The sequence below is a fragment of the Crocuta crocuta genome, unplaced genomic scaffold (genome assembly GCF_008692635.1).
Source record: "Crocuta crocuta isolate KB4526 unplaced genomic scaffold, BGI_CrCroc_1.0 scaffold65, whole genome shotgun sequence".
NCBI classification, from domain to species: Eukaryota; Metazoa; Chordata; class Mammalia; order Carnivora; family Hyaenidae; genus Crocuta; species Crocuta crocuta.
This window is the reverse complement of record NW_027530683.1, coordinates 1,071,843-1,099,697: the sequence shown is the minus strand read 5'-3', so window position 1 is coordinate 1,099,697 and position 27,855 is coordinate 1,071,843. Positions and strand designations below refer to the sequence as shown.

Below are 27,855 nucleotides of genomic sequence, written 5' to 3'. Positions count from 1 at the left end.
CTTTGCCTAACTCCTCATTGTGGATGTCAGAGGAGAAACTCTGGGACCATATTTGTGGTTTTGCTCTTTAATTTAAGCCAATATTCATTATGATAGTGATTATTTAGACATTAATTAATACTTTAAATTGCATATACATGAGACCCTTGATAATTTCTGTATTCTAAGTTCTTTCTGAATGTCTGCTTATATACTGTGAAGTTAAATTCTGAAAAACACTATTATTTTATCTCCTAAAATTAACCCAGTGAAAATGAGCCACCAGTATCAGGAATAACAAGGTGCTTTTAAAAGTTTGATTTCTAGATCCTGTTCCACCATGTGATAGAGTAGCAAAGACTTTCATAGAAAATGATAAAGCCAATAGTTCTCAGATTTTAACCAGCACCAGAATCACCAGGGGGCTTGATTAAAACAGATTGCTAGGCCTTAACCCAAGAGTTTTTCGGTTGATTTGGGGTAAAATCTGAGAATTTACATTAATTTACATAAGAATTAACATAAGTTATTCTGACACTGCTGGTCCAAGGACTATGCTTTGAAGGACATTGAACTAGGCCTCACTCAAGTTCAGTGACATGCATAGTGCTAGACTCACAAGTTCACCAAGAACACCATTCATAAACATTTTTTTAATGTTTGTTTATTTTGAGAGAGCATGTGTGTGTGTGCATGTGTGGTGGTGGTGGTAGGGGAGGTGGCTAGAGAGAGAGGAGAAAAAATCCCAAGTAGGCTCCATGCTCTCAGCCTGATATGGGGCTGAGTCTCAAGAACCATGAGATCATGACTGAGCCAAAATCAAGAGTAAGACACATAACCAACAGAGCCACCCAGCACCCCCACCAAGAACACCATTCAAAGAGATGCCTCAGCAAAAGTACAAATCACCCCAAGTTACAGATTTAACAATCACTTATATGTGGTCAGCTTAAATCTATAAATGCCATGTGTCAACTGAACTTTATCTACTTTTGTATAGCTGAGTACTATGCTGAAGCATAACCTTTGTCTCCTTTCTAAAAGACACATATTTCTTTCATCCAAGTACCTGGACCAAACTGTAATTAAGATGATGAAAATCCAGTGACAATGAACCAAAGACAAATATCAAGCCTTTATGAAAATTTCCAACTGAATACCTGTTTCTATGTGTTAGAACTAAAATAGTCCTTTTAAAAATCTATCACAATGTGGTGAGGGCTGTCTGTTACCAAAATTCACTAGGTTATTTGCATTAACAAACAACCATAAAATCTCAATGACTTACAATGATAAAGATTTATTTCTTATTCATGTTATGAGTCATCTGTGAATTAGCTGCAGCCCCATCTACCTATCTTCTCATTCTGAGACCCAAGCTAAAAGGAGTAGTTCCTATCTGGCCATGCCCTTGTCATTGCAGAGAAAGGGAAAATGGTGGAAGCACACTATGGTTCTCAAAGCTTCTGCTTGGACATATATGGTGTATGCCACTTCCACTTGTATTCCACTGTCTGAACAGTTACGTGGCTCAGACTGATGTCAATGTGTTAAGTGAATGCATGCTGGAATGTATAGTCCTACAGGTTGGGCATCAAATAATTAGAAAGTACAATATTGCATATTAGAAATTAAGATTTTCATTCAGCTCTAAACAGTCCAGAGGATGCTTAGGAGTTTTAGTGATTGAAATGAAAATCCAAAACAAAGAAAAAATATTTGTTATCTGCTCACTCTGTATTAGGGGAAAAAAAAAGACAGGGGCAATTGATAGAAAAACTGAAAAGGAAGAGCATTACAAGAGTCCCAGTCAGTCCATCCCTAAAAATATAAACTTGGCCAAGCTCTTTGGTTTGCCACCTGCAATGTAGAATTAGAAAACCTCCCACAACCCTTTAGGAATCTTATAAGGATTCATTAATTTCCAAAGAGGTTAGTAATGTCCCCCAAGGTATTTTTAAGGTCTGTGTTTCTTCAGAAAAAAAAAATTATTTCTCAAAAGTCTAAATTTAGTTTTAGCTGTTATTAAAGTCATGACATTGCACTTACTCTGGAAAGAATACCTGAAAACTTAATTTCTGACCTTGTTAAAGCAATTTTAAATTGCTTTAAACTTTTTTCTTTACTTGGATAGATTATGCATCCTCTACTATTAAATGAATAGAGCCAAGGACACTTGATAATAAAATTAAACTTGATCTTCTTTCTAAACTTAATAGAATTAGAGTATGTACTAGTTAATATATATAATTAATACTTTGAATAACACTTTTTACTCCTCTGTCATAGTTTTCCACTAGCTTATTTTCTACACATACTTAAAAGAAATGTTTTCCTACTGAATTTTTTTTCTCTAAGGAATACGTTCTAATTACTCTTTTATGATTGGCAACAGCTGAGTTATCAAGGCTATAACTACATTTATAAAAGATTGCTCAGAGGTGTCTCATGTGATGTAAGTGGCTTCCTGGACTTTCACTGGTCACTTGATGTTAAAACAATACAGAGATGCTACTGAATTTTTTTAATCTGGTAATTCTCCCAAACCAAGAGCTACTGACATAGTTGAAGGTGCTATTTGCTTACCAGCTGCCATACTGAACAGGAAAACTAGTACTTTCCATGACTACTGGAATCCAACACTAATGGAGGGGTGCCTGGATGAACCCAAGTGGCAATTCAGAATAGCTCTCTGGGGTCTCACTCAAGAACCAGAAAAATTGCCAATATGAAAGGAATTAGCCAGAAAAGGATTATTTCTTAGAGGGGTGCAATGCCTGATAAGCAACAGAAAAAAAGTAAGGTAACATGGCTGTGATTTACTGGACCTACATGTACATTTTCCTTTTCTTAAATTATGTTTTGGCCACCTTATAATATATTGCATATATACCTTCAAAGATCTACTCATGCACTATCTCATTCTCTCCTCATAGCCCCTCTGGTCATATGTACTTTGAAGATAAGGAAATTACATTTCAGAGAACTTAAGCAACTTCTCCAAAGTCATAATCTAGTTAAGGAATGTATTAGAACTTGAATCCAGGTCCTCCATTTCATATCCTGATGGCCTTTACAATAAACCATGGCTGCCTACTACTGATTTTTTTTTTAATAATCAAATTGCCTAACAGTCAATTCAATTTCCTCATTAAAATTTATGGGAGTACTGAATTTATTATTCTTAATCTAAAATTCTTTATTACACAGAAGTTTTCTGTATGTCTATTACATACTCATTTATTAGAAGTGTTTAAGAATAGTCCAATCTTGCTCCTAGGCATTGGATCTACTTACCAGAGCAGGGTAGGCAAATTTCCAGAATTATAGAAAGTGTTTCTTAAGAGCATCTTTAGGTCTGAGTGTGCCAGAAGGTTTTAACCAGATACCTCAGTCACATCCCTAACAGCTGAGACACTGAATTTGAGCAGAGACAATGTTTCTATTATCACAGAATAATAGAAACCCTCCTCACCCTACCCCACCCCCCAGCCCCTCGTATCTATCAAAGCTACCTGAATCAGTGAGAAGTCAAGACAGGCAAAGAGATGCGTTTTAGGAAAAACAAAAGTTGCTAATACTTTAATCTATTACTTTCTCTAGGTCACCTTGCTAGATGTTATGAATGATATGATGGGAAATATAAGACCTGGTTTTTGCTGTACAGAGCATACAATCCAAATGAAAAAATGGAAAGAATACATCATCAATGATAACCAACAATGCATATTATGATTAGCATGTCCTCCAATGGCGCATCATATGGAAAACATCTCAGAGTCTTAGATATAATACCGTCTCTTTCCAAATGACACTTTTTTTTAGCTCCCTTAAAGAAGTTTTCTGGATCACCCAAATTACCTTGAAGGAAGTTTTATTAACGACAGCTTGTGTTCACTTGCTCACAAGAGTCTGAGAGATTACACTCCATTTTAAACTGCTGAAGTGATTCTGTGAGACAAATCACAAACCATTATATCAACCTGGAGACAGTAAAAAGGCAAACAGACAATTCCTTCCTTCCTCCTTTTCTCCATCTGCAGAATGAGGTTAATGAGACATTGCAACTTACTACAAAATAGTCTTCATAAAATGGGTTTGGATATAAATAGAAAGAACATAACTGTTTTGTTGTAAATATGTATCACATTTATGCATTATGAATGATGACAGGGTTCATGGATTGAATGGGAAAATTCCGTAGGTTTTGCAATGATTCTGCCACACCCAAGTGTCTACCATGGCTATATCGAGAAACTTGGGCAACAAAATTCAAGACACTGCCCTTACCACAAATCCTGAGTCATCCTGGATTATTTGTAATGAGTTGAGACATCCTAAAAACAAATCTAAACTCATGTAGAGAAAGATAAAGACGTCTTTGAGAAAAGTATCACTTGGAACTCAAAAGGAACACCACATATGATTAGAAGGCCTTCATTCTTTTTCTTATATATATATATATAAAATAAAATATATATATATATATAAATATATTTCTAGGAGAGAGAGAGAGAGAGAGAGCGTGAGCAGGGGAGGATCAGAGAGAGAGGGAGACACAGACTCTGAAATTGACTCCAGGCTCTCAGCTAGCAGTCAGCACAGAGCTCGACGCGGGGCTCGAACCCACGAACCGATAGATCATGACCTAAGCAAAAGTCGGACGCTTAACTGACTAAGCCACCCAGGTGCCCCCTTCATTCTTATGGTGAATGTTCTGTATTAGGTTGCAATGGATAGGATTATCCATTCAAAAGAAGAACACTGAGGAAATTTTCCACGATCGCCAAACAGTACCAGTGCTTATTTCATAAATATTTATGAATATATATGTGATTATATATATAATAAAGAACTCCTTTCCTTGATTATTAAGATTATAAGAGACTTTAAAATTTAATGTGGATTGTCTCTTATCATGTATGTATTGCATGTCTTATAACTGCATTATGGCGGTACTATTCTAATCATTGGGGAAAAATTAAGTTCCATTAGGCTTCTTTGTTTCTTCTTGTTTGGAAGTGCTGTTAATCTCATGATTCTCCTAACTATGGTTCATTTTCTTGTCGTTGCAGTTTCAATAGGTCTTCCTTACAATATAAGGGGTAATATTTTTATTACACTATGGAAGATTTTAACACAAAGTAAGATGATTATTATTAAAAGTATCAAACTTTTAAAAAGGGAACTCTATAATTCCTCTATAATTTGGCAAGTTGTCAGATACCTTCAATTTCTAAAGATCAGAAGGCAACTGAATACCTGATTTTCAACTGAGTCTCATTCATAGCAAAAAATGGAACCATTACTTGAAAGACTGAGGCATATTTTAATAATGGAAAATCATATTGCAAATTTCTTTTTAAGCATCTTAAATATTTCACAGAATCCTTTTCATCAAATGTGTGTCTTTTCTTAGGAAAGAGAACTTACCCTCGGGATGAGATCTCAGCATTATTCAAAAATGGAAAAAGGCAGCTGTAACAGAACTAATATTTAAATTTTGTAAATTATGCTAGGATTAGGTTAATACTCGCACTAGAATATTGCTGTGAAAATCAGAATATCAACTGATAGATTAATGTCATTTTACAACTGACTCTAAGGATATATTTTGTCATGTTTTGACTTAGAAAGTATCAATCTAAATCTTTCATTTTTATAATATTCATCATAGCCATGACAAATGATGATTAAATTAAGCTCTACCTGGAACACTGCCATTTGTCCTATTTTCTATTAAACATAATCTGCATCTTACATAGTTTTTATATGTCAGGCACTATGCCAAATACATTGCATGTCTAAATTTTTAGAACCACCCTGTGAAGTCACCATAAGCTTGATGACTATAAGTAGCCTTGTTCACTGACAACATCTACTACTTAGAACAGTGACTGCCACATAGTAGGGGTTTGATAAATATTTGTTGAATTAAATGATTTTTACACATGAAGTAAGTGAAAGTGCTCAGGACAGAAATGAAAAGTCATATTTTTGTTTGGATAGATTCTTTCTTACCTTCATCCCTGCGGTATCATATAGCCGAATTTCCAGGAAAAACAATTTTTTCTAGGACAAGAAAAGAAAAATCAATAGTTCTACATAACTTTTGAGTTTTCCTTTGTCAGTTCACAAAAGCCATGCCTCCAAGCTGCAGATAACAGAACTGACAGTAGAGGACAAATGGCACTAACAGCTAGAGGTAGTAGTGATACTAAACGTGTAGTTTTAGAAGGCTTGGACCATAGTAAATTATTTCTTCAGGCCTCTCATTGTAGAGGATCTGGGCTGGAGTCTGAGGATCTGCCAGAACTCCTGACTCTGGATGACACGGGTAACATCCGTGGTACTGTTGAGTAGACTCTAGGTAACCATGTTAACTCACAGATCACCAAGCCATCTTTATATCTTTCACTAGAATCTAGTTATTGCCCTATCTACAACCTAGGACAAAAGAAAGACTGTGGAAGTCTGTAGAACCAAAGCTTTGAATGGGAGTGGTCAAGAAGCCAACCCAACCCATGCATCGGTCTAACTTGGAGTTTGGAGGCCACTGGACAATGTCATTCAAGAAATCTATTTTAAAATGTAGGGAGCTAGGGTGCCTGGGTGGCTCAGTTGGTTAAGCATCCGACTTCAGCTCAGGTCATGATTTCATGGCTCGTGGGTTCAAGCCCCACGTCAGGCTCTGTGCTGACAGCTTAGAGTCTGGAGGCTGTTTTGGATTCTGTGTTTCCCTCTCTCTGACCTTTCCCTGCTCACTCTCTGTTCTCTCTCTCAAAAATAAATAAACATTTAAAAAAAAGCAAAATAAAATGCAGGGGGCATTAGATTAGGGAGGCCAAAAGGAGGTAACATTGGTGATTCCAGAAAGTGAGAACCCAAGCTTCTCTTTACAGCCTTTTCCCCAAGCTCTCCATAAGTATCCAATGCCCTTTCTTTAGTACAAATACCACATATTTCTGAACCATATTCCAAAAACTAGGTAACTGAATTTTGACAGAATGAATATTAGCAAACTTAAGGAAGACAAGTGAGTTGGTGAAATGCCTTAATATAAAAAGCTGTTTCTCTGTAAGTGCAATCCCACACACTAGTATTAGTTTTTGACTTAAAGTTTCTGTTGATTACCCACAGTTTTGAATATGCTCTTTACTCTATTCTTAGTAGATCTCCAGCCATGAATTTGAACACAATGAAAGAAACTTCTAGGGGCATATAGATACAAAGACTATCAGTTAAAAGAGTTGTCCCTAAAGGTAATACTTAATATTAATACCAATATCTTGTATCATTTTACCTTGGAAGACTAAACCAGAAAGGCAGAAAGGCTCAAATATTAATAATGATTTAAAAAAATAATTCAAAAAAGTCTCATGTAAAAAATCAAACAGCTCTCTAAATTTATTCTTATAGCTGTTTAATATGATTTATCATAAATTCTTTAGTTTCTTATTAGTTGATCAGTGAATGCATACACACATACACTATGAAATCATTAGTGTTCTCGCAAGTTACTTACAACATCCACATGCCTCCTTTCTAACCTCTTCATCTCTTCCCAAGGCTACTGAGGAGTAGCAATTGTTGCTGGCACAAGGCTAAAAAGAAATTGTAAAAATTATTACAGGACCTTGAGATCAATAATCTGAAAAACATGCTGAAAAAGAAATCATTAATTTTTTTAGAGCTTTAACAAAGCCTCTGACTTTCTGACTTAAACCTGAATCTAGGGTAAGTAACTACCACTTCATTTGTAAATGGACTTTCTGGGTATTACCCTTTACTTCATTTCCCAAAGAGTCTCTAGACTGCTGTTAGAACAAACATAAAGATGCAGAAGTTTTAGGAGCAGTTCCATGTAATTATTACCAACATCATTCTGAACCATATTGTCCTTGTTGCATGAAATAGGAGAAGCAAATAATAGAGTTTTTTCTGACTTTTGAAAGTGGGAAACTATTTCTATATCTAATACATGATGTAATTTTCTATAAGTGGTGAAATCTCCAGGTGACTAAAAGAACATGTTTTGAGACTAATAGCTGAAGAAGAGTCACCGTTAACTAGGGCTTTCTAATGAAAACAGGTCTTTACAAATAAGATATTTCAAATGCATTGTAATTTTAGAGCCTAGAAGTGCTTGTAGCACATCATAAGGGCTCAGTAAATATTTGCATAATTGAATGAATTTTACTGATAGGGAAAGTACGATGTATAGTAAATGAAATGTGGTGTTCTTGTTAGACTAAACGCTTACCTTTCATCGCTACCACACATAACAGTGGAATATCCAGTAAAACGATTTTATCTATTGAACAATTATGATTCCCTTATTTGCTGTTAAAACATTGCAATAATATGACTGTACATAAGTGAGCCAGTAATCGCAGTTTCAAAGATGGCCTACTGTCCCTTCAAACCAAACATTTTATTTGAAATTTTCCAAGTAGGAGTGAGTAAAAAGTCTAATATGGGTGAAATTAAAATACAAGTTTCAAAATCTAGGATGTCCACTAAGGAAATCTGTTAAGGGTCTGATAGTGACGAAAGCATCTCCTATATTTATTGCTTTTTATGTAGTAAGATAAAAGCTTGAGGCAAGTGTTAGACCTAAGATCATATTGATCCCAATACCAAAATAAATTTTAAATATCCTGCTACCAAATTTATTTCAATGTGTTCTTCTGACCACTAATAGATAGGACAGAGATTTAAACACATCCAACACTTTTCTGTCAGCAACATTCTTTACTTTTTAGTATTCGATGGATGGTTCCTTTTTGTCATGAAGACCAATAGAATTGCAATATAATAAGGAATAATTCAATATAATTCAATAGAATATAAAATTTTTCACATTAGGAAAGCATTGTTTTATCCTCCTTTTATTGTTATTTATCTTTGGCTATTTCATTATTTATTTGCATTCTTATCTCAGGAAAAGAAAAAAGTAGGTAAAGAGGTAAAATTAAGAGAAATAATTATGACTATTTGCTCAACAGTAATAAAAGATGAGATGGAATATCAAAACCAGTCCTAAAGCAAGAACCCTTGAGGACTCTGTATTTCTGCCAAAGGTGATAAACAATACAAATTCTTTCACATATTTACGTTTTGCATAATATTGGTCTTGACATTGAGGCTCTCTATAGTCATCTAAAGAGATGACTTGGTCTAGGTTTAAAGATAGTGGAAGTGTTGAAGGAGGGCTGATATTGGAGCTTCTCACAGTGACCGTTTATATTTAAAAATAAATTGTGCAGTTATAGTTTCCCAACATTCAGATTTTCTGGTTTAGTTTCAGTTTTATATTACTTGTTTTAAACAAGAAACAATATATTTATTTGTACTGAAAATGTGTGTAAATATGAACTTGGTGTAACATCCAGGGAATCATTGTCCATTTGGCTTCAAACTTGCTCATGTGTAAACATTTTCTCATTTTAGTTAGTATTTTCCCCTGGTTGTAATCAAGAAGCAAGTGCTCTGCAGTTCAACTTTTTGGTTGGCGGGTGGAAAATGTGAGGCTTACTGAAAGGGCATTATCATGAAATGTGACTGCAAATACTGAATCTAGACTTGTAGGGCAAATAAGCCCATAAAATTTAACAAAGTACTGGGGTGCAAGGCAAGTGAAGTGGAAAAGTCAGAATTGTACTACTTAAGTAGGTTTCTGATTTGTATATGAAGTTGATCATTTGCCACTGATTTTCAAATCATTGGTTGTACAGCTAGATAGGTATAAATAATAGATACCTTTTGGTTTGTTTCAGATATTAAAATTCTTTCTCAAAAGCTGCTTTCATAGAGTATAAAACACGCTGACATATTGAGATCCTAATGTGCATATATATTTTATGATATGTGTATGAATGTATATATTTAAGCCTGAGACTCTTAATGATTTATAGACCAGTTAGTACCAGTGGTTAAAATCAAATGATAATGCTAATTAGTTCTATGTCATGGGTAGGAATATTAGAAGGCAGAATAACCAATGAATTATGTATAATGTTTTCCATGCTTCACCGCTGGATGCTATAATTTGGCTGACTATTTCTAAGGTGTCTCACTGATCGCAAAGGATGACATAAGAATGTGTCAAAAACTTTCATCCATATGAATATAAGTAATCAGAATGTTATTAAGCATATAGTAAGTGTTAGAAAAATATTAGCTATTACTATTACTACTATTATACAATGGACTACTTTGAAGATAAGCAGAAGACCAGTCTCTACAAATAGTAACTAATACCAATTTCAAAGATGAAGGGCCACACACAACTATAATAAATGGCTACAATTTTATAGGTATTATAGATGTTGGCAGGTAAATACATATGTTCATTTCCTCTTTTTTGACATCTAGGAGAGATGATCCTATTGGACAATGCTATCTTGAAGTGACACATTCAATGGATAGTTTCCTTAACGAGGTATTTATAATAAGGGAGGAAAGAATAGGCTGTTTGCTATTTTCATATTTCATATATGTTACCAATATCAAGGGATGATGGTACTTTAATGTAAATACACAAATTTCAGCCTGCATTTCTACTGTAGAATTTACTGTGATTGAAGTTATAGGTATAATTTCAAATCTTAAAATCTTACAAGAGAACTAAGCTTCAGTTAAATTCTATTAGAAAATTATTTAAAGCATGTATGTATTCAGAAAAAGAAATAAAGACAACACCAGAGCACAAAGATTGTCTGACAGAGCAGATAACATAACTCACAACATCCTTTTACTAGAGTGAACATATGTCAAGAGAGGGAGCTTTCATTCAGGTCAATAGATTTGTGCAACCCAGAAGTTGAAAAGACCTTCTTGGTAAGTAAGCATTGTAAAATATTAGCTTGTAACATTCACCCAGAAACAGACACTCTCCAAATTTTAATGCAGCAATTGACATAAGAACCTTGGCCTCCATAGTTGACCTTAAGTAACATCAAGTTTTATTGCAATTCTCTGTCAAATTTGCATAAACATGATTTATTGCTTGTTTCAATTACCTCCTTTCCATCACTTCTCAGTCTGTTTATCCAGTGGTACTAACTTCCAAAGACTTAATCTTTTTAAAATATTAAATTTTAAAGAATTTAACTTTACTAAAGTTAAGAAATGGTAAGCCATTTTTGGTATTTCTTATACAAATCCATATTCTATTCCTTCTTTCTTTGGGATACTTGACTTTGATGAATCCAGAATGGTAAATCCACCAATAAAATAATATTAAAGCTGGGGCAAATGTGCTTACTAGGTTAGCTGTCAAGAAGAAACTTCTGAGATTTTCATACCAGATGGAAACAATGAAAAAATCTAAAAGGTAACCTGCAGATTGAAAGAAGATGACATACGGCATATCTGATAAAGGATTAGTTTAAAAATATATAAAGAACTTAAAAACTTCAATATGCAGGGGTACCTGAGTAGCTCAGTCAGTTAAGCATCGATTCTTATGTTAAGCATATTGTTTCAGCTCAATTCATGAACTTGCAGGTTGTGAGTTCAAGCCCTGCATCGGACTCTTCACAGACAGTGCAGAGCCTGCTTGGGATTCTCTCTCTCTCCCTTTCTCTTTGTCTCTTCCCCACTCCCTCTCTCTGTCTTTCTCTCAAAATAAATAAATAAACTTTAAAAATTTAAAAAATTTAAAAAAAACCCCTCAAGACCTCCCCCCAAAAAACCCAAATAATCTGGTTTAAAAAATGGTCAGAAGACATGAATATACATTTTTCAAAAAAATGTGGGACACCTGGGTGGCTCAACCAGTTAAGCATCTGACTTTGGTTCAGGTCTAATGGTTCATGCATTTGAGCCCTGCATCAGGCTCTGTGCTGACAGCTCAGAGCCTGGAGCCTGCTTTGTATTCTGTGACTCTCTCTCTCTCTCTCTCTCTCTGCTCCTCTCCCACTCATGCTTTGTCTCTCTCTGTCTTTCAATAAATAAATAAATATTTTTAAAAAATTCAAAAGACATACAGATGGCCAACAGACACATGAAAAGATGTTTAACATCACTCATCATCAGGGAGATACAAATCAAAACTATGATGAGATACTACCTTATACCTGCCAGAATGGCTAAAATTAATGGTACAAAGAAACTACAGGCATTGATGAGGATGCAGAGAAAGGAGAACCATCTTACACTGTCGGTGGGAATGCAAACTGGTGCAGTGATTCTGGAAAACAGTATGAAGTTTCTCAAAAAGTTAAAAATAGAACTACCCTATGATCCAGCAATTGATCCAGCAATTGCACTACTACTTTATTTACCTAAAGGATACAAAAATACTCTTTCGAAGGGACACGTAAACTCTGACGTTTACAGCAGTATTATAAACAATAGTCAAATTATGAAAAGAGCCCAATGTCCACCAATTGATGAATGGATAAAGAAGAGGTGGTATATATATCCATGGAATATTACTCAGCCACAAAAATTAATAAATCTTACCATTTGCAATGATGTGGATGGAGCTAGTGAATATTATGCCAAGTGAAATAAATCAGTCAGAGAAAGACAAATACCATATGATTTCACTCATATGTGAAATTTAAGAAACAATACATTCTTTCATTCTTTCTCATTGCCATGTAGTATTCCATTGTATAAATATACCACATCATGATCCATTCATCAGTTGATGGACACTTAGGTTCTTTCCATGTTTGGCTATTGTTGAGAGTGCTGCTATGAACACTCAACAGTCTGGCCATTTGTAGCAACTTGGATGGAACTAGAGGGTGTTATGCTGAGCTGAGCATAAGTCAGGCAGAGAAGGACAAATACCATATGTCTGCACATACAGGTGGATTAGAAGGAACTTAACAGAGGACCATGGGGGAGAAGAAGGGGAAAAATAGTTGGGGAGAGGGAGGGAGGCAAACCACGAGAGACTCTTGAATGATGAGAACAAACTGCGGCTAAGAGGGGTGGGGGGAAGGGGACGGGGAGTGATGGGCATGGAGGAGGGCACTGTTGGGATGAGCACTGGGTGTTATATGTAAATCAACTTGACAATAAACTATTTAAGGAAAAAAATTATTAAAATAAATCTAAAACCGTGATAACATTAAAAAAAAGAAACAATACAGATGACCATATGGGAGGGGGAAAAAAGAGAGAGAGACAGACCAAGAAACAGACTCTTAACTGTAGAGAACAAACTGATGGTTGCCAGAAGGGAGGTGGGGGGAGGAGATGGGTTAAAAGGGTGATGGGGATTAAGAAGTGCACTTGTGATGAGCACCAGGTATGTATGTATGGAAGTGTTAAATCACTCTATTATACACCTGAAACTAATATTACACTGTATATTAACTAACTGGAATTTGAATAAAAACTAAAAATTATGGGGCTCCTGGGTGTTTCAGTCGGTTAAGTGTCTGACTTTGGCTCAGGTCATGATCTTGCGGTTTGTGGGTTTGAGCTCCTCATTGGGCTCTGTGCTGACAACTCAGGGCCTGGAGCCTGCTTCAGGTTCTGTGTGTGTCTCTCTCTGTCCCTCCTCTGCTCACACTCTCTGTCTCTGTCTCTCGCTCTAAATAAATAAACCAACATTTAAAAAGTAAATAAAAACTAAAAATTTTTTAAAATGAAAATAAAAAGATAAAAATTTATCATTAGGCTAAGATCTAACTAGATACTCTAATAAAAAGGAAAATAATTTATTTTCAGAAGAATTTGCCTTAAATAGTGTTAAAACTATTTTCTAAAGTTGGCAGACGTGTACAAATGTCAAATCGTGAACAAATAATGTGAATTAAAACACATTTTATAGGACACTATGTGCGTCATTTTAGTAGGTAGTGCTTTATTCACATCACCATTAAATGTCCCCCTGATGGATGATGGAATTCATTAAAAGACTAATAAATCTCAACATGAAATGTTAAGGAAAAATGGGAGCTATTATTTGGACAACTATGTGGTCTCTAAGTAAATTTACCAGGAAAAATGGAATGGCTCATTAACACTAATGGAAATGATAGCAAGGTGTCTGTGGAATGGTGAGATTTAAGTCATCAGTATCTGGATTTATAGGTAATGACTTAAAACATGTGGTTGGATCACATGGTACTTTAACTTGCACGATTCTTACATTATGTTAACCAGGGCACCCTGACCTTCTGTCTCCTCATACATAAGTCTGAGAAATGAAATCTATTCTAGATAATGCCTGATGTAGTGTATTTTGTGTATTATTGAGTATGGGAATTCTTGTGAAAACAGTTTGTCAGTATGCAGTGTTATATGGTGCTACTGAATTGGAACCCAAATAAGTTGACCCAGTTTTACCAATGTTATAATGAAGATAACAGCAACATCTGAAGATAAACTTTTCTGTACCATGGGCCATGTTTGGGTAATTGATCTAATTGCACTCTTGAACAATGATCCTGTTTCTGAGCCCTAGTTTCTTCTATTTAACATTTAAGGGCTTCTTTAAGTATACACTCTCAAATGCATGGCTGATTTATCTTAATACCTGATGGGAATTAAAGAGTTGCATCTGCTTAATGCCCAATTGAATAAAAAGCACCTACCACTGGATAAGGCACCAGAACAGTATCTACCATGAGATAAACAGTTTTATTATGGGTATTCATTGTTTTAATATAACTGAAGTAGGAATATTGTTTATAGTAAATGCATTCTGAGTATAGATAGAGCAGCCAGAGTAATATTGCAAAGTGAAGGTCAGGTCATGTAGTCCTTTACTCAATCCCTCCATTTCTAAATACAATGTGCTGTCCTCGATTGGAGCAGAATGTAGAACACAGGAAAAGGACATGAGAGGAAAAATTGATAAATTCAATCAGAGTCTATAGTTTACTTAGTAGTATTGTAATAATGTCAATTTCTTAATTTTGGAAAAATCCACTGTGATCATTTAAGATACTAACATTGGGGGAAGCTGAGTAAAGGGTATAGAGGATCTCTGCCATTATCTTGGCAATTTTTCCATATATTTAGAATTATTTGAAAATAAAAGTTTTATTTATTTTAAACAAACCCTCCATTTGCTTCCCATGTCACCCCCAATAAAAGCCAAAGGCCTTACAAGCCCCCTGAGGCGCTCCATGCTCTGACACCCCAGTAATTCTCTGATCTCAGCTCCTATTACTCTCTCCCATGCTCACTCCTCTCCAGTCACTGGCCTCCTTGCTATGTCTCTAGCATACCATGCATGTCTCACCACAGGGCCTTTGCAGTCACTTCTTTCTTTGAAACATTCTCCCAGCTATCCACAAGGCTCACTCTCTCATCCTTCCAGCCTCTACATAAAGACCTTCTAGTGAGGCCATCCATAGCCTTGTTTGTTTTCTCTACTGAAAGTAAATTCCAAGGGGGGTCAAAGAATTTTGTATGGTTTTTGTTTATTACTTTATCTCCTGTGCCTGGAACAGTGCCTGATATGCAGTGAATACCTGATAAATATTTGGCGAATGAATGAATGTACAAATGAAGGAAGAAATTTAAAAAAGACAATGGAGGATAGACAAATGTCCCAAATGGTGGCAAGAGAACCCTAGGTCTTTAAAATATATTTACACTCATTTAATTTCATGGAATCATATAATTTTTAAATAAGAAGCATTTTTTCTTTTCATTGTTCCATCATCCAACATGCTATTCCTGCAATGATTTGTATTAATCGTTATTGCTAATAAAAATGGAAACAGATGTTATAGCTTGATTTTTAGATCTTGGACAGAATTGCCTGTGAAAATAATTTCCTTTTGGACCTTCATGATAATTAACTGATATAATAGTTATTCTGCAAAGATGCTCTGTTTCATCCCCACCAGTATATTAAAGAAATACATTTTCAACCTCTCTTTGAAACTTTCCCTTGTTTTTGTCATATTTAGTAGTGCTTACTCCCTTTGTCCCCTTAAAAATTTTTTTTTAAATTTTATTTTAGAGAAAGAGAGAATCTTAAGCAGACTCCATGTTCAGTGTGGAGCCCAACACAGGACTTGAACCTATGACTCTGGGATCCTGATCTGATCCAAAATTAAGAGTCAGGTGCTCAACTGACTAAGCCACCCAGTCACCCCGCTCATTGTCCTTTTCTAACTCTGCCTACGTTACTTACTGCTTCTGTTTATAGTCATGAGACAGGTTTATGTGGGTTTTCAGTTCAAACATTTCAATGTAGACTGAACAGTGAGATCCCAGAAAGGTAGAAGAGCACTAGGTATATATTTACACTTCCCCTCAACACACACACACGTGCGCGCACGCGCACACACACGCGCGCGCGCACACACACACACATTATGTAGACCTAAGCACACTGACATCCTTAAATTCTTTATTTCCAAGACTATTGTTTTTAATCTAGTTTCAATGTATTTTTTAATGTTTATTTTTGAGAGACACAGAGAGAGAGAGAGTGCATGCACACAAGTGAGGGAGGGACAGAGAGAGAGAGAGAGAGAGAGAGAGAGAGAGAAACACAAAATCCAAAGCAGGCTCCAGGGTCCGAGGTGTCTGCACAGAGCCCGATGTGGGGTTCAAACTCAGGAACCATGAGATCATGACCTGAGCCAAAGTTGAATGCTTAGCTGAGGTAGCCACCCAGGCACCCCTAGTTTCAATATATTTTTTAAATCAGGCCAATTATTGTATAAATGAATATGAAAGTTCATAAAGACGCATGTTTATAAATTTTATCCAAATGCATTATAAACAAGCATTAGGAGTGTGTTATGATGGTGATAGTGGGTTACATGTTGTCAAATTAGAGGAAGGGATATTGTCATCCTCTAATCCCTTCCTCTCTACCCTCAAAAGGATCAACAAGTAAATGTCCAAATGCAAATGTTCTAGTGTTCCACAGTAGTATATTCTATTAATATTTTATATATAATATATATAATTAATAATATATATATATAACATATATATTTCTTTTACTTTCTTTCTTTATCACTAGCCCTGGGTAGTGTTACTTATACTGTCTACTTATTTATAAGAGCTCAAAAGTTGTGGTGCTCACACTCTCATGTACACTGCTTCTGCAAAAAGGTATTTTGGAAATCTGGTCCCCCAGGCAGCCAGAGGGACACGGTAGCCTAGGTCCCTGTAACACCACAGTATCCACTGAGACCTTCAGTCACTTGTGAACCCCCTGTCCTCCACCTCTAGTTTTCCAGTTTTCTACTTTATCTCATTTTGTGGCAAACCCTTGTGGGGGTGTCATCTGTCTATGTTCTCCACTCTCTAGGACGTGACTCATCTTGGCCTGGAAAATTGGAGCACATTTAGAACAGCCAGGTGTTTTCTTAGATTGTTCTGCTCCATCTTGGACTTCCTTTCCTCCCTAACAGTGTTTTTATACACTTTTTAGTGCCAATATTATTCATAATAGAAAAGGAAAAAAAATCACAGTGCTAACTAAAATGGCATTTCAGGAGTATAAAGCAGCAGGTTTTAGAAACAAATTATGTGTAAAGTTTCAGGGAAATATGGAGCTGAGGGCAATTTCCAGGATTGGGGGTGGTGTATTACTCAGAGCTCTCCAGTAAAACCAATAGAATGTTATATACATAAAGAGATTTGTTATAAGGCATTAGCTCGCATGATTATGGAGGCTTTAAAAATCCTAAGATCTGCAGTCAGCAAGCTGGAGACCTAGGAGAGCAGGCGGTATCAGCTGATGGTTCCAGTTCAGTTCTGAAGGCCTATGAACCAGATAAACATAGAGTATACGTTTCAGTCCTAGTCTAAATCCAAAGGCAGGAGAAGATAAATGACCCAGCTTAAAGATAGGCAGAGAGAGCAACTTCTCTCTCACTTGGCCTTTTTGTTCTGTTCAGGCCTTCAACGGACTAGATGAAACCCACTCACATCGAAGAGGGAAATCTGCTTTACTCAATCTACCAATTCAAATGTTAATCACGGCCAGAAACACTGTCACAAATGTACCCAGAATAATGTTTAACCAAATAACTGGGTATCCCAAAGCTCAGTTAAGTTGACACATAAAATTAAACATCCTAGGTAGTCAGATGAATTGTGATATTTTCTTTTCTTTTTTTTTTTTAAATGTTTTATTTATTTCTAGGAGAGAGAGAGAGAGAGACAGCGTGAGCAGGGGGGGGTCAAAGAGAGAGGGAATCACAGACTCTGAAACAGGCTCCAGGCTCTGAGCTGGCAGTCAGCACAGAGCCCGACGGAGGGCTCGAACCCACGAACCGTGAGATCATGACCTAAGTGAAAGTTGGACGCTTAACCAACTAAGCCACCCAGGCGCCCCTGAATTGTGATATTTTCATTAGCGGGAGGAGAAGAAAGATTTGACTTCTACACATACATGCACAGTATGAAGTTGCCATGAAATATCTAGTTGGAAATATTGTTTGCTTGCTCTCCTGTACTCTTGCCGCTTCCACGGAAAATATATGCCTCAGCCAAGCTATTTGTCAAAAGAGAATGAGAGACTTATAGAGCAAACCTACCTTTGGTTGTAAGATCAGTTGAGTCTAAACAACCTGACATTCAACCAACCTGCAGATATGATAGTAGAATGAATCATTGTTCTATACCACTGAGCTTTGGAGTGGTTTGTTACACAGCAAAAACTGACTAATGATTTGAGGAAAAGTAATGTTTAAGAGATCAGTTAAGGAAAAGGAACCAGAAAGGGAAAAAAGACTAAGAAGAAGAAGTCAGAGTGGTAGAAAGGAAATAATGAGAAAACAGTGTTGAGGAAACCAAGATTGAAAAACATTCCAAGGCAGAAATAGTCAGACTCTACATGGAGATCACCCAGAAAGCAAAGTAAAAATAAACCACTGACTCTGTAAATTATGAGTCCATTTTTTTGTTGAGTTTTGCCAAAGCATTTTCAGTTAGTTTGGTAGAAGCAGAAATTATATTTTGTGGGTTGATAAATAAGTGGAAATGGAGAAAACAGAGGCAGGACATGTAGACCTCTCTTGGGTATTACAATGACAGAGAGGAAGGCAGAGTCAAAGAATATACAAAGACCACCAGAGCTGAGTCAGAATTGAGTTTGTTTCCTTGTCAAGCAGAAAAGATCCAAGTCATTCAGGAAGAGTTCAGAAGGTCTCTGTAAACTGAAAGAGGAAGGATAGACATGAGGCCAAAGAGGAGATTGATTCCACATGAGAAAGAATTCTATGCATTAAATTCGAATTTGTTAAGAAGAGGATTATAAATTATCTCCTGGAATTGGTCATTAGTCAGCTTTATGTCACAGAAATACGTCAAAGTTTTCAAGAGTCCCAGAAGTGTTCTGTTGGGTTTAGAACTACATATTAGGTATTTTTACATGCACTTTCATATCCTTGAGACATGGCACATTTTTCTTTTGCCCGAGGTGAAGGCTTGAAGACAAGGCACAGTCAAAAGTGTTGCTTTTAGAATCATTTGAAGATGTTTTGAACAGCTTTCTAGGTTTAAAGTATTCAATGGAGAGAGAACGTGACAAATCAATGTAACAGAGAGATCAAGAGCATTAGAAAGAAGAGATATCTCTTCCTCTAAGACAGCAGGTGACACTGAATGGAAATGAGGTGTAGGGGTAGACACCGAAGGTTGGAAGACTTTAATCCCACTGACTTCTGCTTTTGATGGAAGTTAAAGGTGGATCATGTGCCAAGAGTGAAGGAACAGAGGGTATATCCCTTCTGTGATCACCTTCTTGTTCCAAACACCATTTTAAGAACATAGGTTTACCCACTGCAACTTTTACATGTCTCAATTCATTTTTTCAACTTCCTGGCAGTCCTTCCTAATTTAAAGTTCATGAATATACATGGGACTGTAAATTGATACAAACGTGGGAAGCAATAAGGCAATTGGTATAAAAATGTAAAGTGTTCATACGCTTTGATTTAGTAATCCCACATCTAGGAATTTATGAAAATTAGAAAATGATGCACAAAATTGTTTATAGTAGTGAAAAAATGGATAAAACCTAAATATATACCAATAAGGATTTATGAAAGTAAACTATAGTATGAACACACACATAGTAAAATTCTATGCAAAAATAAAAATTATAATATAGATCTCTACCTATATCTACAATTATTGTCAAATGAGGAAAAGTTGGAGACTAGTATAGTTTGCTACCATAATGTGACTCCACCTTTGTAAAATTGTTTATATTGTAGTATGTGTGTATGAAAATGTGAGTAAAGATCAAAATGTTAACAGTACTGATATTGGTTGAAAAATATGGAGCAGTTTTTACTTTCTTCTTTTTATTTATTGTATTGTTTGAATTTTTTCTATGAAGCATTTAGCACAAGTGTTATATAAATGAGCCATGGAAGACTTCCGTGTATAGGCCNTGTGAGGTGGTATCTCAGCGTGGTTTTGATTTGTATTTCCCTGATGAGGAGGGATACTGAGCATCGTTGCTTATTTCTTTACTACAGGCTGAAACATGTTAGCTCTAACATCCACCATTACCAGACTCAAAATTTGCCACAACCAGTTGTTTTAAAAATAGCCCAAGCAATCATTAAAAAAATATAAAACAATAGTTCTTTAACCTTTTAAGCCTGCCTGCTTTGCACACCATGGGAAACCTCACGGCACCCTTATTATCCATTGTTAAGAGAGAGCAATGTGGTTATAAGGCCCCAAACTGCTATGGCCCTTGCGAGCTCTCTGACCCAGAGACTTGTTGCAGTGCTGCTGAAAAATGCCATCTAGACGTATAAAGTCCCTCTCTGATTAGCCCTCCTGCTCCCAGAAGTCCTTTTGTGCCCCTCCTATTCTAGATGGGGATCCTGTTGCCTGTGGTTTCATGCAGTGAAGGACTCTCCCCTCACTACCCTGTCCGAGTGCTGCCCAGGAAAGCTTGTGGCGTGTTGCTATTTCCCATGATCATATATTGTATACTGATGAGTGATGAGCCCTCAGATCCATTGGACCCCTTACAATAGGTGTTTGTAATAGCACATAAAGATAGTAAAGCAGTTTTTGAATCAATTTTTTTAAAAAAGAATTTAAGTGGACCCCTCATCTGTGTCAAGGGGAAACTGGGAAGGACCCAGCTTCCAAGAAAAGGTACCTTGCAAAACCAGGGTCCAAGGAGGCTTAAGTCTCCAGACAGAGGGTCAGTTAACAACCAAGGTCAGACAGAAACTATCTTACAAGTCTCAGCCATGATCAGATATATCACATTGTCTTGCTTTTTACCACAAATACTCTCTGATTTTAGTATCACCCAGGTTCTGTGATTAGTATTCAGGCAATGGGTATTTTAGGTGTATATCAGGACAGTTTTCCAGTTCTTAACCTGGTGAGTCACGAGGGACCTGCCACAATTTCCTCCTTCCTCTTGTGATACTTGCTCCTTCAATAAAAGTTAGTTTCATAGATTCATCTGGCTGTTGTTTGCCTTCCTCCTCCCCAGTCGGACTGCAGGCCAATAAGCCTCCATGTTTCTCCTTCATGGAAGGCTCCCCTCCCTTTGGAAAGAATGTGTTTCAGAATCCAAAGGCAGTTTGTTGATACCATCTGCATCTCTCAGGTCTTCCTCTCCCCACTTGCAAAGTAGAGAACTACTTTTTAACTACCCAGTCCACTCCCTAAACTATCTTTACTGATTAAATAAAAGCTCATTTACTAACAAAAAAATAATCACTAATTAATACCAGACTTTGATAATCAATAGATTATAAAGCAAAGCATATTATATATCTGCATCTATATTATCTTTGTTTATATCAATATTCCTATCTTCCAGACTGGGCTGCAGATTTACAAATTCAGCAGACTTTCTTGTTAATTTGACATATAAAACAAATAAACAGCTACTATGTATTAAACTTTTGTTTGTGTCAAATAGATGAGACAGGTGGTAAGAATCATTCTCGCTTTTCACTCAGAAATCTGACTTGCCTTTAAGAAATCAGGAGAAAGACTTGGCCACAGAGTTAGAGAGAAGGTAGTTAGTTATGGAGGAGGGAAATTAATTTCCTGAATTCCAGTTCCATGTTTTTTGTAGATCTTCCTTGATAACCCTTGCCTCCCTTCTCCTCAACTAAAAAAGTGCTTAGCGTTAATATTCCTCATGTGAGACACTGCAATGTAACCAACAATGAGGAATGGAAAATCATACTCAAGGATTTGCTTTTGCACACCTCCCCATAAAGCACAGATAAAGAAGACCCAAAGAGGTGTTGGAAATGAATTTCAGTCCATGGAAACTTTGCAATTTTTCCTCTCCTAATCTGTTGCAAAAAAAAAAAAAATGATTGTGAGGTGAACAGGCCTTTGTAGTGAGTCAGTACAAACCATTTTGATAGAATTACATGTTTCTTTTTCACCTAGGAGCCTCTTTCCTTAGACCTTTGTTTCTGCCCTTGTCTCTAATTCTCACTATTCATTGGAAATGATTTGCTACGGCTACAGACAGTCCTCTGCTTCTTTCCAAATGTCAATGCTCAGAATTTTCTCACATACTCTGAGAGCTGTATCAAGAATAAAAAGACTCCCAAATCAGAGGCTTTAATTACAACCGCTATCAAGGGCATATTGGCATCTCAATAATTACGAAATTAACAGTGTTCACAACACAGTTCTATCAGTGATCCACGTTTTTTAGTCACCAAGTGGTTTCATCAATTCCTTACTTTCATTTCTTTTAAATAAACCAGGAATGTGCTTCAAAGAATAAACTTAAAGCCTTCAGTTTTTACACTTGGTTCATCGTTGCATATAATTAACACGTTCTTGTTCTCTACTTAATTTAGAACAACATTAAATTTGCATCCAGCCCACAAAAGTATAAGTGGATTATTGGAATGCAGTTAAGAAGCCCAGTTGTCGGTTGGCAAAAGCTTCATGCAGAGACATCTGGAACCCAATTTACCAGCAATGGGTTTATGCAAACTTGTAAACAAATCAAGTTTAGCATGTCTTCCTCTTGGTTCTCCTCAAAACACCTTCCTAGCCACCTCATCGCTATCTGTGGCTCAGAGGACCTCCATCCCAAGGGACGTGAAACTTCCTTTACAGGAAGCATATCTCTCAACATTCATGCTAAAAGGGACCATTTTACCAACTAAGCAACTTGATCAGCTGAGCATTATAGTAGCCATTTAAACATAATGCCTCTCTTGTCATCTAGGCCCATGAGTGATTCTCTTGAGAGGAATTCCAGTACTGGGGACATAAACGTCTTCCTAGCCTCTCACTACATATTTCTGATTATTAAAAAAGCCATTTGGTAACAACAACAACGATGATGATAATGATGATGATGATGAATAACAATTATTCACAGGTCACTTATTTTGTTCCAAAAATTGTCCTAAGTGTTTTGCACATGTATTAACTTATTTAATCATTTTTAAAATCCTATGAGGTTGAATCCACTGTTATCTGCCATTTTACAGATGATCTTTTGATGGGGTGTAGTGCCTGCTTTGCCGTGGATTTAGTGTCTTTTTCCTACTTAGGATTCTGTAATGACATGCAAGATTTTTTAGCAGTAGGTAGAACATATCTGGCGTATACATTTCAGTATTGTTGGTATCACCATGCACTGCACAAAATCCCTGACAGGGTAAGATGAAAGGAGTTAGTAGGTAGAGACCAGAACTAGGCAGAGGTTCAGAAAACACTGGGGTGGGGGTGGGGGACTCTCACTGCAAAGGGAGAGAATGCAGGAAGGGTTTCTTCAACCCTTGCAGTTTTAGGATGTCACCTAACTATGGAAATATTCTGAGATATCCACAAAAGATATCCTTTGAGGAAGAACTGGTGACAGAAATTGTAGGAGTGTATGGCATAGGTTTCTAGTTGCGGTCCCAACATCTCTTTACTCTTATTCTTTATAAGAGAGCTCCAATTTTATTCACAGTGGCAATGAGCCCAGCTAAAATAATGTATTCCTCAGCTTTCCTTGGTGCTAAAGTGGCCATTTAACTGAACTATGACCAGTAAAGCTGTAAGCAAAAGCTATTAGGTGGGGAAGACAGACAGCTAGGGTGTGCCACTTTGCCTCTTCCCCTTCCCTACACCCTGCTTCCTGGAATTCAGATTTGATGGATGAAACTCCAAACACCACATGGGACCACTGTGATGACCTTGAAGATGGAGCTGGATACTAAGAATGAAAGAACAGAAATAAAGATGAAAGTTGGGCCCCTGAAACCATGGCCCACACTCACCCTGGACTGCACACCTGGACTGATTTTGTGTGGGATAAAATACATCTTCATGTGTTTAAGCCCTTATCGTCTCTGGCTTTTTGTTATATGCAACTGAACATGATTCTAACTGGATATGTAAACAGGATATATAAACTGGAGGTTTTACGAGCAGCAGAACCCTTCGATTTTTTACAAGAGAAGAAAACTTAAAAGACCTCTCTATCAATAGACTGGCCCTACAGAGAGAGGTCAGATAAAGAAATCTAGACCAGGATTTTCCCAAGCCCCAAGTAAGGGCTCTGCTTCTTAGTTTTCTCATTTACCACAAAAGGATGCTGGATTTGATCATTAAGGCTTCCTCTCAGGTTGAAAATTCGGCAATTTTAAAAGTAAGAGAGAATAAGACACACACCAGTGTTGCTGGTCAAACCCTGTTGAAAGGGTGTCAGGCTTAGTGAACTGTATGGTTTTCTCCTATAGGGAAGGGTGACTCTGAATCGAATTCAACTGAAACCCTGTGTGAAGAAGCATCATGGCCATTCAGCTATTTCCCTCTGCACAGAGCTGCTACTGCTCTTGGATCAGGTCATGGTTTCTATAATCAGGGACCATTTGATTGGAATAGAGGCTCATTTAAATAAGCTTAAGCATTCCTTATCCAAGGAATACAAAGATAACTTACTGAATCAAAAGGAACACCAGGGCAGGTAGTCCCAATAGAGAAAGTCGAACATGAAAGTGCAAAACTCCATCTCTTCATGTGTTTGGTCAAAGTGATATGTAATCTTTGCTTTCCTCTCCTGCTTCTCACTGCCATGCAGCTTTCTCTGCAGCAGCACCTACACAACGACAAAATGAAAATGGCTTTTCCAGCTCTACATAATCTCTTTTTCAAGTTAGCGCACCCTCGTGATTTACATTCCATGTCATTCAAATTCTGAATTGACTCTGATTGGCTCATGTTTAATTAGTCATGGCCCTGGGCAGGCATAAGGCCACAGACTACAGACAAAGCAAGAAGGGCTTAGGGGTTAGTTTTCTAAGAAGCACTATGACCGGGCAGATATAATTTGCATCTTCAGAGAAATAACAAGGAATGCTTCTAGCATTCCTCTTTAGGGGGGAACATGTTTCTTTACTATCCAAAAGCTCCGTCCAGGGGACGCCGTTGAAGTAGAGCAGGGCTAATGTCCATGTCCCATATCAAGGTAGTAAGTTAGGTTTCCTAACCCACCTAGAGTGATAAAAATATATCACTGTTTTGAGTTTTAACATTTACTAAATGTGTATATGGGCATGTGTATATGGGCATACTTGTGTATGATTATAGTAATTTGAAATAAAATTGGTTGTGAAACTTTTTGTTGAGAATCTAGCAGCATCTCTTCAGATAATTAAAATGTCAGAGGCAGGACTGAAAGCTGCTAATTTAACTTCTCTTTTGTCTATTTCTGTAGCTCCTATTACAGCACTTTCTACTTCATACAGACCTTGTCTATGTTATTCAGACCTTTCTACTTCCTGTCTTAACCCACTCCAAACTCTGTTATTTGTGGATCACTTTGATAATTCTATATTTTAATTGGAAAGGATTTATCTTTTTACAGCATATTTACAATTATTTAAGTGTGAAAGCCATTTCAGTAATGGATATTCTTGCCTTTTTAAAAAAGCTATAATAATATAGGTAAACTTACAGTGTTTCTGTTTACTTTAAGATTTGGCTCAACATAATAATTTCAATGATAGCTTTCAAATCTTGCATTAATAACTATTTTGCCCTTGAGAATATGAGATATGGCCACTTGGTAAAATTTTCTAGTTTTTCAAAATTTAACTCTTTCTTTTTTAGTCCTTAAGCACAAAAAGGAGAGCTATGATACAGAGAGAATACTGTAATGAAGAAGTAACATGATCTGGATTTATAACTTACCAGTTATGATAGCTTGGGCAGGTCATTGAATCCTTTTGAACTTCAATTTTAATTACACAAAGTGACCAAAGCAGTATCCGAATCTACTACTCCATAGGATTATTAAATTTATCAAATTATAGAATTATTATGAAAATAATTTATAAAATTCAAATATGTGCAGCATCATATTATAGTATCAAGAGAGAGTTTACCCACCCTTCCATATTTTGTAAGATGCTGAATAGCCATTGTAAGAAATAAAAGTAGATGAAGCATAAATAAATCAGATCACTGGGGTTCAAATTGGTGAACAGCGCAAGAGTAAACAGACCTCTCTATGTTAAGTATGAGTGAAACATTATGATTAGGGGCAAACTGCTGTACAATTTCATCAAGCCAGCATGTCCATATGATGCAACAGAAAGGCTTTCAGGGGAGACTCTAGATTTAAATGTGATTCTTGCTAATCAATCATCATTTATTTTTTTATCATGTAAATTGCCTAACCACAGATTTGGCAAGAACCTCATGAATTAGTTTAAATGTATTCCTGATGTGTAATCAGTATCTCCAGCAGGCTACAAGAATGCATTTCAGTGTGTACATCCTTATTAAACATATCAAAATGAGACTTACCTGAAGCTAATATCATCAAGTCACTCAAGAGCTTAATTCTAGCTAGGTAATCGACTTCTATAAAATTGTCACTGTAGAGTCTGAAGGGACTACCTAATAGAATGTAAAATTGTAGCCTTGTCTCCCTCACACTTTCACAAAATGTGTTAGAGCAGATCTAGTTAGACACATGAAAAAATATCTTAACTCATATGAGTATTACATGCATTCTCTAAACCTATTTCATGTTCTGAAATCAGAAAATGTTCAATCACCCAAATCAGGAGTGAATTTGACTCACTTTTCTTTATAACTTCTGTTGGTAGCTTGTTGGTGTTTGGCTTTCACTTCTGAGAATAGATTACTCATCGCAACTGTCTTGTGCTAATCTTTTTTTCAGCCATTCAGAGTTGTATATGTAAGCTGTGTCTCCAGACCCATCATCATGAAGTAAACTAAAACAACAACAACAACAACAAACATACAAGTTGAAGAAATAAACTGGCTATCAGAGCTCTCTAGCTCTAAGGAAAAACTATATAGCATTTTTCTCTTAAACATGACACTCTTGATCTTTTCAGGAGTCCACTTGAAAATGGCAGTTCAGACTGATTCTTCCTTGTCAGAACCCCAAGACTTCACCTCAGGAAGAAGGCAGGTATATCAGACCAGAGAACTACAGTGAGCTCTCCTACACTGGGGAGTTTAAGAAAAGGGAGTGTTCCTGATCCTGACCACACATGGAGAAGAGAAGACAATGCGATATCCTCAAAGAATTACCTAGAACAAAGGGAAATGTTATAGAAGTCCAACCTAGCAGAGACAGACATTAATGACATATGGTTAAGGGGGAAAAAAAACAGCATGTGTAGGCTTAGGAAAGCAATTATGGAGACATGCACTGAAAAATTAACAGGGATGATTCCTGTACACTAGAAAGGGGCTATTTATTTGTTTATATATAGTAAAATCATAGGAAAATATATATTTATCATAGAGAAATTTGAACATAGAGGTAAGCAAAAATATATATAATGTATATAAATATATATAATGTATATATATATATGTATTTTTGCTTACCTCTAAGTTCAAATTTCTCTATGATAAATATATATCACTTTTGTAATATGAACGAAAGGAAAGGAAAAAAAAAGAGGTTACACTATGGTAATG

The 27,855-nt window shown here is 36.4% G+C and overlaps 1 long non-coding RNA gene across 1 annotated transcript; it reads right to left on the bottom strand.

Annotated features, from left to right (window-relative positions):
* Nucleotides 1-5,997: 5,997 nt before the first annotated feature.
* LOC144235676 (uncharacterized) lies at nt 5,998-27,108 on the bottom strand. Its single transcript, XR_013336288.1, has 4 exons — nt 26,981-27,108; nt 24,832-24,988; nt 7,505-7,583; nt 5,998-6,051 (listed from the first exon to the last, which is right to left on the bottom strand). It is a non-coding gene; the product is annotated as an uncharacterized LOC144235676 (long non-coding RNA).
* Nucleotides 27,109-27,855: the final 747 nt, after the last annotated feature.